Source organism: Labrus bergylta, chromosome 2 (assembly GCF_963930695.1).
Source record: "Labrus bergylta chromosome 2, fLabBer1.1, whole genome shotgun sequence".
NCBI lineage: Eukaryota > Metazoa > Chordata > Actinopteri > Labriformes > Labridae > Labrus > Labrus bergylta.
Genome location: NC_089196.1, coordinates 37,357,253 through 37,376,235, shown reverse-complemented (window position 1 = coordinate 37,376,235; position 18,983 = coordinate 37,357,253). Strand labels below are relative to the sequence as shown.

Genomic DNA, 18,983 nt, shown 5'->3' with positions numbered 1-18,983 from the left:
TCAGAAGCTCAAAAACATTTACTCATTATTATTGTGTGGATGTTGAAAACAAGTGCTTTGACTGCACAGGGACAGATGACCACACGCGGCAGCTGATCCGGTGGAGAGCCCGGAACAGCAATCTGTTCACCGGACAGCGGAACGCTGCAAGGGTTTCGAGTAACTTATACCATTTGCATGTGTAGATTTCATGGATAGGTGCTGTCGAGAGCTACGACAGGCTATATGGGCTCACAATCTATACTATTTTGCCTTAACAGTCAATGTCAGTGCTATGTCGTGTGATGATCTAACTCGAAGATAATCTTAAAGGTGATTTTATCCTGGTATTAACCCATTACAATTACACTACACTTCTCATTAGAGCATGTGCAAAAGAGATGGGGGTGGAGGGGATAGTCCCCGTCCTCGCCCTGAAGAAGAGGTGGGAGAATTTGAAGCAGAAGTACAAAGTATGTAACTCATACAACTTGCACATTACATGATCAAGACTGACATGCCATTTATTTGACCATTCATGCATGTGTGTGTGTGTGTGTTATAGTCGATTAAATTCATGGTTGGCTTTTGGTAAGTTGTATCGTTATTTTAAACTGATGGTTTCATTTCCCAATTTAGCCTTTTAGCTTGTGTAAAACTGAGGTTAGACTACTTAATAAATGACTGACTTCTTTCTCTTTTATCTAGTCGGGGCAAAATGGCAGAACAGTGAGTACCTCTGTCTTTGTTAAACCAGTTTACAATATCCCAACTTTATAAAGAAATCATTTTAAGTTGGAAGTTTCAGCACTTCTTCATACTGTTAATGCTTTTTTTTTTTATTCTACAGACCGATCATCACCAAGGTAAAATACTTCACGTCTTACCACACATCACACCACATTTTTGCGGCTGGAGAGATAAGAGAGAATAAACAGAACAAACAAATTAACTTTGTTCTCTAGATGCTTATTATCCCCACCAGTGGTGAGGACAGCTAGCTTTGTGCACCTTTACTATCCAAACCAACCCTCTTTGTTCTCCTTTCCTTCAATCCTTAAAAAAAAAGGAATAGGAAGACACGCTTTGTATTGAAAGGACATTTTCAGTGTCCAATGTTTTGTTCTCTTTGTTCTACTAGATGTTTAATATCCCAACCAGTGGTAAAGTCAAAAAAACGTTCTTTGTAACATCAGCTTTATTCTTGGGCTCATTTCATGCTTATGCTATACCTCCCAGAGCCCTCAAGACAATCTTGAGCTGGTCTTCATGGTGTATTGTTTTACACATTTCATTTTTCTTAGCTTTTGTTTGTTTGTTTTCTGCCAGGTGTTTAATGATCCCATCCATGGTAGCATAGAGTTACACCCACTCCTCATCAAGATCATTGACACACCTCAGTTCCAGAGACTTCGATTCATAAAGCAGCTTGGAGGTGTCTACTTTGTTTACCCTGGAGCGTCTCACAACCGCTTTGAACACTCGATCGGGTAACTCAGCAAGTTTTCAGATTTCAGCCCACAGGTGACCTCAGTCCAAATAAGGAGAAGACTCATGGTTTTCACATAAGCACCTTGTAAAACCAATAAAGGCAGAAAACAGTGCCTGTCTTAGTATGGATCGAATAAAAAATATGAATAAAAATATATATAATAAATTGTGATAACTGCGTTATAATTTTAAAAAATGTTTTCTGTGGTCTAAAAAGGGTGGGATACTTAGCAGGAAAACTTGCTGAGGCTCTCAGGTCAAGGCAGCCGGATCTCAAAATCGATGACAGAGACGTCCTTTGTGTTCAGATTGCTGGCCTCTGTCATGACCTGGGTGAGTAATGCATCCCTTTTCAATATTACATATAATAGTTTATAAATTATGTTATTGGGTATGAAAAGAGTAAAATGAAAGTGAAATGATCCAGAAATAACCCTTCCATCTTTCAAAAAAGCAAGGGCTTCTGCATTAATAAATAAAAAATACGAGGGTGGGGTGAGGTGGTGGTAGCTCGGTCTGAAAAGGGACTCTGATAAAAACTGGAGGGTCTGAATCTTTAAAAATAATATTTAGACTCAGAAAACTTTAACCCAGAGGGCGTTTCGGTACCACAGTCCACCCAGACCATGCATACATTTACAAACACATAACAGTCTTTCTTGTAAGCAATATTCTCAAGTTTAGATTCAGGAGTAATCCGTTCAAACTCAACAAGACATACTGACTGTATAATCTGTACACTATCAGTGGATTACGCCTGTATTTATCTATCCATTTCAAGGTCATGGACCCTTTTCCCATCTGTATGATGGACTGTTCCTCCCCAAAGCACTGGAAAAAAAGAGGAAATTAAAGAAATGGAAGGTAAGAAGTTTTTATTTCTGTTGTAATATGACAAATGAAATACAGAGGAACCGCAAAACTGAAGCACATGTACCTTTCCCACTGGCTTGTTCTTTTGAAACAAAATCCAGGATGTTCTTTTTTATTTGCCTTCTCAGGTAGAATGTGATTATGCACATTTCCAAGGATGTTGATCTATTTATTTAATAACAATGAACGGTGTAGTTTGTGTTGCTAAATGACCCTCATTATTCTCTTTGGTAATATTATGTCAACTTTTTATCTGACATGTTACCGCTTTTCAGAAGCTCTATGAGATTTTACTAAATGTTTATTTTTTAACCATTAATCCTGGTGATTCAGAGATTTAGATACAACAAACAAAGATAATAATTGAATTCATGGTTCATGAGAGGTAATTCTTTATGACAGGGACCTCTTTTAAAAGCAGAAGGGATTTCTAGATCTGTTTATGTCTCTTTGTCACTCAATAAGAGAAGATAACCTTTATTTATCCTACAACGGGCAGCAAAGAGCAAGGATAGCCAAAAAAGAGTACACAGTGCACCATTCAATAACATTAGATCAAAAGACTGCGATTGTTGTGTTTACATCCAAACAAACCGGGCTAAAGGGGAAACGCCCCTTTGTTTCAGAACAACTTTTCCAAACTATCCAGGTGTGAAAAAACAAGCATGATTACCTTCCCAAAAACTCTTATGCTTAACAGTTTGACATCGGGTTGAGTTCAGCTAGCTAAATAACCCTGATAAAGACTGTTAGGATGTTGTATACAGTATATTGGCTGACATTAAGTGGCTCGTCAAATTCTGAAGAGCTTTAGGAACTCTGACATTGTAAGTTGTTTTACATACATACGTTTGAGATATACTCTTCAAATGTGGGGGAAATTAAAGTATGTGGGATTATTGTATTTATGTATTAAATCTTGTGTTGACACATTTATGAGTCTGTGTGTCTCGCAGCATGAAAAGGGCTCTTGTGACATGCTAGACCGCCTGCTGAAAGAGAATAATCTTGAACCAGTGATGAAGAAGTATGGACTGAAACCTGAAGAAGACATAACATTCATCAAGGAGATGATTGCTGGACCTCTACAGGAATCTAAAGACCAGAAGGCAAGTTCACCTCATTATGTTATTCAGAAGTCGGATAAGATACTGTATGAATATAAGATAAGAGAAGATAAAACTTTATTCATCCCACAACGGGCAGCAAAGAGCAAAGATAGCCAAAAAGAGCACACAGTGCACCATTCAATAAAAAAATAGATCAAAAAAGTTGAGGAGCCAAAATAGTGTGATTGCTGTGTTCACATATGTCTGAACAAATCGGGCTATGGTTTCAGAACAACTTTTCCAAACAACCCAGGTGTGAAAAAACATTTGGAGGGAAAACTGAGCTGCATGATCACCTTCCCAAAAACTCTTGTGCTTAACAGTTTGACTCTGGGTTGAGTTCAGCTAGCTAAATAACCCTGATAAAGACTGTTAGGATGTTGTATACAGTATATGTCCACAGAAAATTGGCTGACATTAAGTCACTTGTCAAATTCTGAGGAACTTTAGGAACTCTGACATTTAAAGTGTTTCTTACATACACACGTTTTGAGATCTTCTCTGCAAATGTTGGTTGTGCTATTTGTGTTGTTCCTTGTCTTCTTGCAATATTTTTCATGATTTGATGAAAGCGAAGCATGGATTGAACCCTTAACATGCAAAAAACATTAAGGTGATGATTGCTGAAGACCAGAAGGCAAGTTCTCATCTGTGCATAAATCAGTCTGTGTCCTACAGCAATGTCACTAATGTCACTATTTTGTAACATCTCCTTAGTATAAAGGCGGACAAGAAGAGTGACAAAAAGTTTTTCTTCTGCCTAGAACTCAGATCTTAAAATTTAACCGTTGTTTTGTTTGTCATGCTTTTCCATGTACATAGTTTATTGTGTTCATATTTTAGCTTTATCTCTGTTTTGTGGAATGGTCCTACATATGTTTTCTATGCAGTGTAAATTTATTGACAACAACATACGTGTCAATAAAACTGGTCCTGATTCGCTTTGTGTCGTCATCCCTGCAGTTGGATTTCAAAGGGCGCCCAGAAGAAAAGTCCTTCCTCTACGAAATTGTGTCCAACAAAAGAAACGGCGTTGATGTGGACAAGTTTGACTACTTGGCCAGGTCAGGTTTTAATGAAGTGCTGTAAAATAATTCTTAACCCTGAACAATGCATTATTCTCATGATTTATTTTAAAATGATACAGCACTCAACAGTAAATTCAGTTTCCCTCTATACACCTATTTTCTTCACATTGCCTTAATCTGTCTCTACGGTAATGGAAATATTTCCCCCGTGAGAATACAAACAAAGACTAAAACCCCAATCATCTTTGTGAGGTTTTATTCCTACAAGAAGCTGTAGGAAGAAGAAACTGTACAGAGTGTATCATGGTGACCACACTGCAGAGTAGCTCAAATGACATATAGAATGAAGTCTCCTTTTATACATGTCAAAGAGGAAACAACAACATTGACAAGCTCCTGTTGTAGGAGATAAGCAGTTTAACACAATCAACCTGAACAGAGGAATGTTTAGTCCATGTAGAGTCATCCTTGTAGAAATCAAAGGTTATCCAAACACATGATGCTTAATCTAAACCAGCATTTCATGAGATGTCACACAGTTCACATTAGAATTACTCTAACACATCTGCTAAATATATTTTTCCCCATTACTCTACTCAGGGACTCTTCCTACCTGGGAATCAAGAACAACTTTGACTTTCATCGCTTCCTGCAGTTTGCCAGAGTGTGTGAGGTTGATGGCAGGAAAACTATCTGCACCAGAGACATAGTATGACAAACTTGAGCTTGTAAACAGATAATTGAAAGCAAACTGATAATGTTGTTATTTATGACTAAACTACAGTCCTAACCTCAACAGGAGGAGGACAATATGTACGACTTGTTCTACATAAGACACCGTCTCCACAAAAGAGCCTATCAGCACAGAGTAAACAAAGTCATTGAACATATGTAAGTGTCTACCTTCAGATCTTAGTACTCCAAATATAAGATTTCCATTATTTGATCTGCGTCATGATTCACTATCTCATCAGTAATAATATGTTTGATATGAACATACAGGATTGCAGAGGCTTTTTTGAAAGCAGACGGTCACATTGAGATTGAAGGATCAGGAGGGAGGATGTTCACTCTCTCTACAGCCTTTAAGAACATGGAGGCCTACACAAAGCTCACAGGTGTGTAGATTTAAATGTGTGCTGTTAGCTCATGTTTAACATTGAAGCAAATTCAGACTTCAGAAATATCAAGACATTGTTTTAAATAATGCACTACACCCAACAATCTGAAAAGGAAATTGATGTAGGCACTTTTTAATTATGCACATGTAAATGAACCAGATCATGTTAAATAATTTGTAATGACTTATAAATTAATATGCCAAGTCTTACAATTTATTGAGTGTGTTTGAATTAAATTCACTAATGTTTTTGTGTGTATAATTATTAATCGTTTGCTTGTTGCTCTGTTACTCTTTTAGACAACGTGTTTGAGCAAATACTGAAGTCTTCCCGTCCTTCCCGAGTTACAAGAGGCAAGAGAGATTCTGCAAAACATTGTCTCTCAAAAGATCTACAAGTTTGTTGGTGAGAGAAAGCCAAAGACCATCAAGGATTGGAAAGTAAGTCTGTGTTCTTGTGTTTCATTACATTTATTACACATGATCTCATGCACCATTATCATACAATTATAATATCGTTGTCATACAAATCTAAAACCCTCACTGAACTAATGCTGCATGATATTGGGGAAACTGCGTTTTCTTTTCATGTTCATACTATTACAATTTTTATTATTATTTGGGTCTTCAAGTTTATTTTCTTTTACAAATAAGAACCCCTTATACATTCAAAGCTACATTTAATTTGCATCAAGAGCCCTGTGACATTAACTTCTAAGCAAAGAACAGTTCATCTTCATACACTGCATGTGATCCCTTCTCTCTCTCTCCCTCTACACTTTATGTGCTCATGGACTAACACACGTCCTGGGATATTACCATGGCACTTACACACATAGCAAAATTAATGCTTAGATCATACCATGCAGCCCTACAGTCAAACGCATTTACACTAAGTTGGTGCAGTTTTTTGAGTGAATGTGAATTGAATTCCAAGTTGCTTACATTGTCAACTTAAAATGCAAAAAATCTTGAATCTATATCCTTTTCCACAATTTTTTTTCTGATTCCTTGTCAAGAGCCAGATTACTGGCTGGAAAGAAGTATTGGCTCAACCCCTCCCTGACGAGGAAGAAAACAACCTGAAACCAGAGGACGTTGAAATCCTGGTGAGTTTTCTTTTACTTTCTTTCATCTGACCTTTTTTGTAAAATCTTCAGTTTTGCTGATTCTTTGATTTGTAAGATGTTGCAGAGTTTGTTATGGCACACATTTTACTCTCGACCTTCTTTTTAGGTCATTAACATGGACTACGGCATGAAAGACGAGAACCCTGTTGGACATATGCATTTCTACAGCAAAAAGGAGCCTGACGTGGCAAAGCCAATGTCCCCAGAAAATGTCAGAACTAATTATTGATTAAAACATTTTTTTCACAATCATTCAATAGTTCTTCTGTCTATTATTTGTAAGGCAGCTTATGTCACCATAACTCTCAAATTAAAGCTGCTGTCAATCTTTACAGGCATCCAGGATTCGCACAATGATCTTTTCTGAGCAGCTGATCAGGGTCTTCTGTAAGAAGATTGATGAACAGAGTGTGGAGGCTGCCAGACAGCAGTTTGAACAGTGGTACAATGATTTTCCAATCCTTTGATAATAGTTGAATATTAAGATGTTAAAGGATACAATATCAACTAACTTGCTGTTGATTGAACATAAAACCAGTTGATTTGGCTAAAGTAAATAGAAAACAGTCCACACTGAGTACAGTTTATTTAATATGGTTGAACATGTGATCTACAATCTGCTGAGTGTGGAAAACATTAGCTGTGCTAGCATCCTCAGCCTTCGGTCTTCCTTTCAGGTTAACGTATGCTTACCTGTGCTGGTGAAGCTCTACTCTAATAGATTTGATACTTTAACTTAACAAAATACTGCCAAAGTGAGCAACACTCCAACATGTTATTGGTCCTTTGTCCTGGTTTGCATCCAGGTTAGACAGCAAGTCTAGACAGTCAGTCAGGTTTCTGTACTGAAACAATTTTACTGACCTGTATTGGAACCGTGCAGGACTCTGGTTTGGGGCCCTCAGGTTAAGAGAGGTAAGCAACAGCAGCATGGGAGTGAAACCAAAAGATTAACCAACCCTCTGGTTTCTTCAACTTTCACTCAGGAGCAAAAATCAGCTTTTAAATTTGAAAATTTGAAAGTAAAAATGATTGACAATTATTGTGATAATTATGTCCACTGATATGACATTTTGATAACATTTTTAGTTTTTTTTAGCCCAGGCCTATAAGCTACGGGTCTTATTGTGAATAACGCGTATCCTTCATTAAAAGAAAAACGGACATGTTAAAAAAAAAATCCCTCTTCATACAGTGTGTGCTGATTGAGACATGAGATAATCAGACCAATTTGGTTTTTTGAATCGGGCTGTAAACATGTTTATTTCTGCTGTAAAAATTGGCTTTTCTGAATGGGTGTGTATGTGACGTATTAATATATGCAGTTAGTGGTTTTATTACATTGAAAGGCTGTTTTGATATATGAGCATTAGAATGGAACAATGAACAGGGAGGGAATGATTGCATAGTGAAACAAAACTTCAGGATTCTTTTTTTTTTTTGCATATATATGATTTTGATCTTTTTTTGATGCTAAATTAGCATTGGTGTCTTCAAACTTTTGTATTTTCCTACCAACGGACAAAAACTTTGAAATAATGTATTTTATTACTTGAGATTTACAAAAACTGAAAGTTCTCACCAGCGAGATGTTGGATCTGCATGATGAGTGCATTGTTTTGATTTAAAATAAGTTGAATGTTGGATTGTTTGTTAAATAGAATAATTTCTTCTTCAGTTTATCTCTCACTAGGTTTACTCTGCACTGCTTTCTTTAAAACAGATGTACTTTTGTGTCTGTATTAACATGCAGGTTAAGGATGGAGCCAAATCTGGTTGGACCTGAGGGTAATTAGAGCGATCCTCCTGAAGTTGACACCAAGGAAATTACCAAACAACATAAATAACACTGAATAATATTTGCATTCAGACCTAGCACTCATGTTTTTTCTCGCTTTTATCATATACATGCTGTATCATTCTTTTAAATTGATTGTTTAAAAATCAGTTCCAACAACATACAACATGTTTTTATTCTGAGGACAAAGATAAATCATAATATATGATACCACTCTGTACAATTACGGGGCCTGCAGTCAATATGAAACAGTATCATTGGCCCATTTAATTCACTGTGTTACGGTTCTATCGACTCACACAGAAAACCCATTCAAAATTTGATACAGAAAAAATTGGATACTTTTTTTTAACATTAAGGAAAATATATATCAGTTATAAATCCATATCTCAAAGATCACTGGATCTGGATCGCTTCTGGATTTGAATTTCTGATCTCTAAACTGATACATAGACACACATGACACTGGATACTTACACAGCTAGCAGCTGTATGGCTGTTGAATACCATTTAGGTAAAGAAAGCCATTATTGAAATCCAACAATCATTGTCTCAAACTGAATATATAAACTGCATGTTTCTGAATTGATTCAGCTTTTGTTCACATTTATGCTTCTAAGTAGGTTGTGAATTATTTTTGGTCGGGGAACGATGTAAAGCACTCCCAACATGTGTAATGGAGTGAATATTTCACTTGTGGTTTTATTTAGGGATTTATAATACTCAGTGGTGTTTTAGTTTTGATGTTAATCGTTTGAAGATTGAGGACATGAGATTAGATTATTTGTCTTTGAGTGGTGTTTAATGAGAGATGATCATGAGTGATGTTTTGGTTACTGGTATTATCTTATATTATAATACTTTGTATCTGCAGCAATTATTATCACAATACAATTTTAACCTGTTTTAAAATGAGTCTTATTTTGGGCATGTTTTATAATGTGCTCTTCTTTTGAGTTTATGATTCTTACTTTAAAAACTGGAACTTGTGAAAACCTTTATTTGCATCTAAAAACTTGAAATTCGAATTAAACAATACATTTTTAAATGTATCCATCAACTACCTTTCTTCAATGGATGATGAATGTGTTTAAATGTATAACACACTTTAAGTGAAGCTATAATTGTTTGACGATTGGTTCTTACATAATGCATCTATGAGAACCTTTCAAGTGTATTCCTGTTGTGATGGGTTCATATCTGATAAAATCTGCATGTATTCAAAATAAACATCAGAGAAAATCCTGAGTTCAACATTGTGTAATCTATCAAACCATATGCATCTATATATATATGTATATATATACACTGTATATATCACCTGTGGTACAAATCTAATTGCAGTTCAAAGTCCTTTACAAAGGAGCGGAAAAATGACTGACAAAAGGTAGTTTGTAAAATATAACAGCAATAAGAAATAAAATCAGCACAATGATTAATAAATATAAATACTAAAAACCTAAAATCAAACACTAAAATGTAAATTTAAAAGTAGAGATGAATAATATTGATTAAAATATAGTAAATTAAAAGCCTTAAAATGATTAAGTCATATAGAAAAGCCAGACTGAATAAATGAGTTTTTTAAATTGTTTTTAAAAATCTCAATATTCTCTGATCCTCTGAAGTCTGTTCCAAAGTCTCAGAGCAGCAAAACGCAGAATCACAAAAGGTTTTTGTTCTGCTCTGTGGAACAACTAAAAGAAGAACCATAGAAGAACAAGAAGACCTGAGGGGTCGTCCTGGTTCATAAACTAAAATCAACTCTGAAAAGTTAATCTGGTGGGAGGCCAAGTGCTTTAGACAATAATAAAATCAATATGAAGACAAAGAGGCAGCCAGTGTCAAGACTTTCAAAGATAGTGTAAGATGGAGATGAGATTTATTTTTGTGAAGTATTATTTTATAGATCTTTATTTTGATTAGGTTGAGATAATATACATTATTTGATTTAATGCTAATTTCATTTATATTTACAATTTGCACTGTACAAGAGTATCTGTTTGATATGATGCACTATGCCTTTAAGGTTACCCATGGTTACGGTTTGAGGAGTGATATTGCTTTAGGACAAGTAAGGTGTCACTGTTGTTGTTGTTCAGTCTGGATATGTCATGCTCTGTTACAGACGGACATTAAACGTATGAGACGCACAGCAGAAGTTGTTCCCGTGCTTTTACTTACCCACACCCGAATATACAGTAGAAATATATATATAAAAATATATTGTCTTGCAGCCTTTTCTTCTTCATGAGTGGAGAATTAAAACAAAGTGTGAATAGTAATTTGCCTATGTTTGATTAAAGAGTGGAAGGTACCGCACATCAATTTGCAATTTGGGACCTTCTCTATTTTGAAGATCATTTTTGATGAACTTAACTTTCGCCCTATTTTATAAGCTCTCCATAAACATTTAGAAGCTGTTTTTAACTTTCTAAAATAAAGTGCCAAGACGTTATTAAGATTTCAGTGTATTAGTATTAGTCAACAAATATAAATTCTTCTGTAAAGATGTTAACACTCATTCATTACTTCATCATAACTGCCAACTACTTGATATTGTTTTAATCTGTCCTTTAGAAGTTTTTTGACTGCCCTCACATGCTTCACAGGTTGAGTTTATATATTATTTCACCACACATTAAGTGTTGTATGCAGAAGGTGTAATTCTAAATCCCAAATGTTCATGCTGTGAGAGACTGATAATACTGTTAATGTGTTGTTATTTTGTGTGTGGGTGTGTAGGGCGAGGTAGGTAAATAAATTATGCAAAGCTGAATACTCTGCCTGTTTTTCTTTCTGCTGGTAGAACAGGGAGCAGCAGGAGATGAGCCATAGAAAAAAATCACAGCTTTTAAAAGAGATATGTCATATGATGAAACAATGACAAATCATGATTGTTCATACAATTTTAACACAAATGTTCACATTTATACAAGTGTTGTAAAGGATGCAGGAGATATCATTCTAAATCCCTAATGTTCATATTGTGAGAAACTGATAATTTGTGTGTGTGTGTGTGTGTGTGTGTGTGTGTGTGTGTGTGTGTGTGTGTGTGTGTGTGTGTGTGTGTGTGTGTGTGTGTGTGTGTGTGTGTGTGTGTGTGTGTGTGTGTGCGGGGTAGGTAAATAAATTATGCAAAGAGCAGAATACTTTGCATGTTTGTTCTGCCGGTACAAAAAGAAGCAGCAGGAGATGAGCGAGAAACTGTTGGAATCACTAGATTCCAATAGTTTATTGGAATTAATCACATTATTACTTGCATGTTTGAAATTCCATTATTTCGCATTCTCCATTTATTTCAGAATCAGAAATACTTTAATAATCCTGGAGGGGAGGGGGGGGGGGAGTGATAATGTGTTATAAAACGCATTGAGAGGTGTCTTGCTCAAAGGCACCTCGACAGTGCTCAGGAAGTGAATTGGCGCCTCTCCAGCTACCAGACCAATCTCCAGACTTGAACCGACAACCCTCCGGTTCCCAACACAAGTCCCTGCAGACTGAGCTACTGCCACCCCATAGAGCTTTTAGTCCAAGAAATAAACAACTTAAAACACAACCTGATCCAGGTATTTATAGATTTCAGAATCTTGAAAGTATACTAAGTACTGATGTTGTAGTGAGGACCACACTAACCGAGACCAAGACATATGTGAGACCAGAGTGATATGAGACTGAGACAAGACCGAGACATTTAGGGATCGAGACCAAGTCAAGACCAAGACCATAAATATCACTTTTAAAATCATCATGTGTGCAGCGGGCGTGTCACTCACCACTCATCAGTAACACCAGGAAGGTTGCGGTGGTAACCAAGAGATAAAAATCAAACTACAAATGAATTGAAGTCATTTGTTCTTTTAGAAAGGAGCATCGGAGGTGGTCTTGACTGGTCTTAATCTAAAATCAGGAGTCCGCCCAGTCTGAGACAGAGACAAGACAGAGTAAAAATACTTTCAAGACGAGACCTTCAAACAGTGGTCTCGAGACCGGCCTTGATTTCGATTACTACAACACTAGTGTGTACATTTGAAAAAAAGAAAGAAAAATATCCTAAAATAACCAGTAAATACTCTGTTCATTGCATTGGAAAAGAAACTTAATTTTGAAGTAAGCATATTAAATTAAGGATTAACAATTGTACTGGAGGTTAAAATATGAATGTTGGTATCATAGAGGCTGATAAAAGCTATGTATTCCTCCCTTTGGTTAAATTATAAGTCCACCGAAGAATATCCTACAATTTGGCCCTCTGACAGTGAGAATTAAATATATGTGGCCCTTGCTGTGACCAAAGTTGCCCTTTCCTGGTCTAGATCAACACCAATGGGTTACACCATCCAATTTGCATCCCAATATCTGACTTCTTTGCCACACCTGTTTAAGCCACAACCACAACTTTATAAAAGCCTGCGCTCAGGTCTGTTACTTCCTCTTCCATCCAAACCAAGCCTGACCTGCTATAGAGAACAACAAAAACCTCCATGTGAGTGTAAAATGGATCTTTCACCCTACTTCATTCTTATTTTGTTGATATATTATGAATTATTTCCAATAAAACACATGTATTAATGATAGTTTAAAAAACAATTTTAGAAACTTACTTAATTATTCTGATTGGTTTGACATTATTTATCAAGATCTGTAATATTCCTATTTGTCATCAGCTAAAATCATTCACAACATCTACAAAGAGGATCAACTTTTGAAACAGTATCAGATCCTGTGTACGAACATGTGAACTCCATTTTGCGTTCCTTTGTCCTTACGTTAGGTTAATTTGCTTTATGTTGATTTGTGTTTTTTTTACGACTGATTTGTGAATTTGTGAATATGTCAAAATAAGTAGCCTAAAAAAGTACCAGATATTACAGTTTTAGTACATCATTGACTTTTTAAAAAATCAATAGTGATACTAACATGAGATTACAATTTGTCATTAAGTTTGATCTGTGTTGCTGCACGGAGAATCAGTTTGACTTTGACATCCTTCTTTCAGTTTAAAACAAAACTTAAGCCTCAGCAGAAATTAGATGATAAAAATGGATATTTATAAGCCCTATAAAGATACCTGACCTGGGAATAAAGTCATATCTTTGTGATGAAATTAAGAAAACCAACTATTTATAGAAGTAAGATAACAAAGTGAGATATGTTAACATAGATATTATCTTTAAACAACTTTCTATGTCTGCAATCAGAAGTAATCTCAGAAGAAAAAGTAGGAGATGTCACATTGATAAAAACACATCTGCAATGTGCTCATTCTGGATGTTACTGGAGGTCATATATTATAGTCTCATCTTTTATTTTTGGATAGAATGATGACAGACAGATGTTCACCTCCTTTACATGCTTCTGGATACATCATGAGGCTGAACATCTTTGTCATCATAGAATGAGAAAATCTTTTACAGTCTGGGGGTTTCTTACGTTTCCTTTCTGAAAGTTATGACAAAAGCAACACAAAAAAGATTAGTACCTGTTTAAAATTTCTCCTTCAGAGCATTCTTCAAATGGTCAGGGCACACTTTACCATAGAGAGTTCAGCAACATTCCCATCTTGTGGCCATTTGATGTAATTGCAGTCCTCAAATACAGTACACTATAAATCTCTGTCTAAAGAGCAGGTTAAACATGCAACATTCCTCTAAATGTTTCTTCAGAAGTAACTTCTAATACTGATTTATTTCTAACATCCTGTCATTTCTTCACTTCTTTATACGTTTAGATTTGTTAATTTGACTTAAGAAATTCTGATGCACTTTCAGTTTTGTTTTCTGAAATGTTTGGTATATCAATAAAAGAAGAGGATCATTATGAGGGTAAAGACCAATGACATGGGTGTGGTGGAGATATAAATGTCAGATGTTTTAAAACCCTGAGCGTCATAAAAAAAAAGCCTTAAGCAGCTATGGCTATATAAATGACATTTGACACTTGTCAGATCAGCATCAGAAACATTAGCTTGATGTAAATGCAACGTCTTACGGCTTCAAAACATTAAAAACTATATAGATAGATTTGATCTTTAAGTCACAGGTAGCTGAGGAAATGAGTTGGTACAAAAAGAAGGACGATTGGAGGAAAATTTAGAGGTCGGTTTTCTAGTTACAGTCGACTAAATTCATGGTTTGTTTTCTGGTTTGGTAAGTTGTATCCATGGTTATTTTAAACTCATGGTTTAACTTGACAATGTTGCATTTTAGCTTGTGTAAAACTGAGGTTACTTAATAAATGACTGAAGACTAACTTCTTGCTCTTTTATCTAGAACAAGTCGGGGCAAAATGGGAAATAAGTGAGTACCTCTGTCTTTGTTAAACCAGTTTAAAATATCTCAACTTTATAAAGAAATCATTTTAAGTTGGAAGTTTCAGCACTTGTTCATACTGTTAATGCTTTTTTTTCTAAATTTTACAGACTGATCACCAAGGTAAAATACTTCACGTCTTACCACACATCACACCACATTTTTGCGGCTGGAGAGATAAGAGAGAATAAACAGAACAAACAATGACGACTTGTAGAATAAACCGCACACAAACACACCTCCACAAAGTTAAGCCTGTGTACATGTGTTATCCATTATCAGTCTAAATTAAAAATCGAATTAACTGGGAGGACTTTGTTCTCTAGATGCTTATTATCCACACCAGTGGTGAGGACAGCTAGCTTTGTGCACCTTTACTATCCAAACCAACCCTCTTTGTTCTCCTTTCCTTTAATCCTAAAAAAAAGGAAGAGGAACACAGATTGTAGGCTATTGAAATAGGACATTTTCAGTGTCCAATGTTTTGTTCTCTTTGTTCTACTAGATGCTGAATATCCCCACCATTGGTGAGGACAGCTAGCTTTGTTCACCTTTTCTATCCAAATCAACCCTCTTTGTTCTCCTTTCCTTCAATACTTAAAAAAAAGGAATAGGAAGACACGCTTTGTATTGAAAGGACATTTTCAGTGTCCAATGTTTTGTTCTCTTTGTTCTACTAGATGTTTAATATCCCAACCAGTGGTAAAGTCAAAAAAACGTTCTTTGTAGCATCAGCTTTATTCTTGGGCTCATTTCATGCTTATCCTATACCTCCCAGAGCCCTCAGGCAATCTTGAGCTGGTCTTCATGGTGTTGTTTTGTTTTTGGCATTTCATTTTTCTTAGCTTTTGTTTGTTTGTTTTCTGCCAGGTGTTTAATGATCCCATCCATGGTAGCATAGAGTTACACCCACTCCTCATCAAGATCATTGACACACCTCAGTTCCAGAGACTTCGATTCATAAAGCAGCTTGGAGGTGTCTACTTTGTTTACCCTGGAGCGTCTCACAACCGCTTTGAACACTCAATCGGGTAAGTCAGCAAGTTTTCAGATTTCAGCCCACAGGTGACCTCAGTCCAAATAAGGAGAAGACTCATGGTTTTCACATAAGCACCTTGTAAAACCAATAAAGGCAGAAAACAGTGCCTGTCTTAGTATGGATCTTATAAAAGTATATATTTTCATTTTGGTAGCAGCATCCTATTGTGATAACTGCGTTATGACTTTAAAAAAAAAAGTTTTCTGTGGTCTAAAAAGGGTGGGATACTTAGCAGGAAAACTTGCTGAGGCTCTCAGGTCAAGGCAGCCGGATCTCAAAATCGATGACAGAGATGTCCTTTGTGTTCAGATTGCTGGCCTCTGTCATGACCTGGGTGAGTAATGCATCCCTTTTCAATATTACATATAATAGTTTATAAATTATGTTATTGGGTATGAAAAGAGTAAAATGAAAGTGAAATGATCCAGAAATAACCCTTCCATCTTTCAAAAAAGCAAGGGCTTCTGCATTAATAAATAAAAAATAGGAGGGTGGGGTGAGGTGGTGGTAGCTCGGTCTGTAAGGACTCTGATAAGAACTGGAGGGTCTGAATCTTTAAAAATAATATTTAGACAGATATTTTTTTTTTAACCCAGAGGGCGTTTCGGTACCACAGTCCACCCAGACCATGCATACATTTACAAACACATAACAGTCTTTCTTGTAAGCAATATTCTCAAGTTTAGATTCAGGAGTAATCCGTTCAAACTCAACAAGACATACTGACTGTATAATCTGTACACTATCAATGGATTACGCCTGTATTTATCTATCCATTTCAAGGTCATGGACCCTTTTCCCATCTGTATGATGGACTGTTCCTCCCCAAAGCACTGGAAAAAAAGAGGAAATTAAAGAAATGGAAGGTAAGAAGTTTTTATTTCTGTTATTTCTTTACTCATAGTTTTTCTTTCTTTTTCTTTTTATATCTATTTATATCTGCACCTTATTTTTATTTTTTATATGTAAATACATGCTGCTGTTTTTTATCCTGCACTACAACGAGCCAAATGCAACGAAATTTCATTCTTATCTGCACTGTAAAGTACAAGTTTGAATGACAATAAAGAAAGTCTAAGTCTAAGTAATATAACAAATGAAATACAGAGGAACGGCAAAACTGAAGCACATGTACCTTTCACACTGGCTTGTTCTTTTGAAACAAAATCCAGGATGTTGATTTTTGTTTGCTTTTTCAGGTGTAATGTGATTATGCACATTTCCAAGAATGTTGATCTATTTCTTTAATAGCAATGAACTTTGTAGCTTGTGTTGCTAAATGACCCATACCCTGTTCTGTTTGGTAATAATATGTCAACTTTTTATCTGACATGTTACCGCTGTTCAGAAGCTCCATGAGATTTTAATAATGTTTCTGTTTTAACCATTAATCCTAGTGATTCAGGGATTTAGATACAACAAACAAAGATAATAATTGAATTCATGGTTCATGAGAGGTACTTATTTATGACAGGGACCTCTTTTAAAAGCAGAAGGGATTTCTAGATCTATTTATGTCTCTTTGTCACTCAATAAGAGAAGATAACCTTTATTCATCCTACAACGGGCAGCAAAGAGCAAGGATAGCCAAAAAAGAGCACACAGTGCACCATTCAATAACTTTAGATCAAAAGAGTGCGATTGTTGTGTTTACACCCAAACAAACCGGGCTAAAGGGGAAACGCCCCTTTGTTTCAGAACAACTTTTCCAAACAACCCAGGTGTGAAAAAACGCTTGGTGAGAAAACTGAGCTGCATTATCACCTTCCCAAAAACTCTTATGCTTAACAGTTTGACATCGGGTTGAGTTCAGCTAGCTAAATAACCCTGATAAAGACTGTTAAGATGTTGTATACAGTATATTGGCTGACATTAAGTGGCTCATCAAATTCTGAAGCGCTTTAGGAACTCTGACATTGTAAGTTGTTTTACATACATACGTTTGAGATATACTCTTCAAATGTGGGGAAAATTAAAGTATGTGGGATTATTGTATTTATGTATTAAATCTTGTGTTGACACATTTATGAGTCTGTGTGTCTCGCAGCATGAAAGGGGCTCTCGTCTCATGCTAGACCACCTGGTGAAAGAGAATAATCTTAAACCAATGATGAAGTATGGACTGAAACCTGAAGAAGACATAACATTCATTAAGGAGATGATTGCTGGACCTCTACAGGAATCTAAAGAGCAGGAGGCAAGTTCACCTCATTATGTTTTTCAGAAGTCGGATAAGATACTGTATGAATATTAGATAAGAGAAGATAAAACTTTATTCATCCTACAACGGGCAGCAAAGAGCAAAGATAGCCAAAAAAGGAGCACACAGTGCACCATTCAATAAAAAAATAGATCAAAAAAGTTGAGCAGCTAAAAGAGTGTGATTGCTGTGTTCACATATTTATCAAACAAACCGGGCTATGGTTTCAGAACAACTTTTCCAAACTATCCAGGTGTGAAAAAATCCTTAGAGAGAAAACTGAGCTGCAGTATCACCTTCCCAAAAACTCTTATGCTTAACAGTTTGACTCTGGGTTGAGTTCAGCTAGCAAAATAACCCTGATGAAGACTGTTAGGATGTTGTATACAGTATATGTCCACAGAAGATTGGCTGACATTAAGTCACTCATCGAATTCTGAGGAACTCTGACATTTAAACGGTAAAAAAAGTTTTTCTTCTGCCGAGAACTCAGATCTTAAAATTGAACAGTTGTTTTGTTTGTCATGCTTTTTCATGTACATAGTTTATTGTGTTCATATTTTAGCTTTATCTCTGTTTTGTGGAATGGTCCTACATATTTTTTCTATGCAGTGTAAATTCATTGAACAACATACGTGTCAATAAAACTGGTCCTGATTCGCTTTGTGTCGTCATCCCTGCAGTTGCAGTTCAAAGGGCGCTCAAAAGAATGGTCCTTCCTCTATGAAATTGTGTCCAACAAAAAAAAACAGCGTTGATGTGGACAAGTTTGACTACTTGGCCAGGTCAGGTTTTAATGAAGTGCTGTAGAGCAATTCATTTTGTGATGAAGACCGCGACAGCACCTCTTTTCTTTTTACCGTGAACAATGCATTATTCTCCTGATTTATTTTAAATTATAGGCT

The 18,983-nt window shown here is 36.0% G+C and overlaps 2 pseudogenes; both read left to right on the top strand.

The window, feature by feature from the left end:
• Positions 1-688: 688 nt before the first annotated feature.
• LOC109978410 (deoxynucleoside triphosphate triphosphohydrolase SAMHD1-like) lies at positions 689-18,897 on the top strand (annotated as a pseudogene).
• Positions 822-9,776, top strand: LOC109976231 (deoxynucleoside triphosphate triphosphohydrolase SAMHD1-like; annotated as a pseudogene).
• Positions 18,898-18,983: the final 86 nt, after the last annotated feature.